Source organism: Colobus angolensis, unplaced genomic scaffold (assembly GCF_000951035.1).
Source record: "Colobus angolensis palliatus isolate OR3802 unplaced genomic scaffold, Cang.pa_1.0 Scaffold47, whole genome shotgun sequence".
Classification (NCBI taxonomy): Eukaryota; Metazoa; Chordata; class Mammalia; order Primates; family Cercopithecidae; genus Colobus; species Colobus angolensis.
In genome coordinates, this window is record NW_012118154.1 from 3,741,051 (window position 1) to 3,742,340 (window position 1,290).

Here is a 1,290-nt window from a genome sequence, read left to right on the forward strand (position 1 = left end):
TCCTGACCTCGTGATCCGCCCGTCTCGGCCTCCCAAAGTGCTGGGATTACAGGCTTGAGCCACCGCGCCCGGCCAAAATTCAGTATTTTTTAAAACAACTAGTGGCACTTACTCATTCCTATACATTTATGATAAATTTACCCAATTCACACACACACAATGAAAACTTGGGATTCTAATTGAAATTGCATTATATTGTATTTATCTCGAGATAATTGATTTTTCTTGTCTTTTTTTTTTAGTTTTTCCATCTGAGAATCTATCATTTTCTTTGGATCTTGGCTTATGTCCTTAAATAAGGGTTTGTGGTCTTCTGCATACAGCTTCTGTGCCATTCCTTCTTTGTGTGTGCCATTCCTATTACACTTATTTCTTGATATTTATTGCTATTGTCTTTGGAAATGGAGCCTTGCTCTGTTGCCCAAGCTGGAAAGCAGTGGCAGGATCTTGGCTCACTGCAATCTCTGCCTCCTGGGTTCAAGCGATTCTCCTGCCTCGACCTCCTGAGTAGCTGGGATCACAGGCTTACACTATCACGCCCAGCTAATTTTTGTATTTTCAGTAGAGACGGGGTGTCACCATGTTGGCCAGGCTGATCTCGAACCTGACCTCAGGTGATCCTCCTGTCTCGACCTCCCAAAGTTCTGGGATTACAGGTGTGAGCCACCATGCTTGGTCTTGTTGTCATTATTTTGAATGGAATGTTTTCTTGTTCTCTAATTTTTCACAGTGCTTCTGCTGGAAGATAAAATTAGTATTTTTCTCCCTACTATTTATCTACCTTACTAAAGTCTGTTAATTCCATAATATTTCTGAGTTTTGGTATACTATCCTATAATAAAAAAGGCATACGTGTGTGTATGTATGTGTGTGTGTATATATAGAATATATAATATATATATACCTTCCAAACACCCACTCTAACCAGAAAGACATTTTTTTTTACCAGTGATTTTCTTCCTTTTTTGTTCCTTTTGAATGCACTAAAACCAGAGTAGGCTGGGCACAGTGGCTCACTCCTGTAGTCTCAGTGCGTTGGGAGGCAGAGGCGGACAGATCACAAGGTCAGGAGTTCGAGACTAGCCTGGCCAAAATGGTGAAACCCTGTCTCTACTAAAAATACAAAAAATTAGCCAGGGGTGGTGTCAGGCACCTGTAATTCCAGGTATTCGAGAGGCTGAGGCAGGAGAATCACTTGAACCCGAGAGGTGGGGAGGTTTCAGTGAACAGAGACTGTGCCACTGTACTCCAGCCTGGGCAACAGAGCGAGACTCCGTCTCAAAAAAAAAA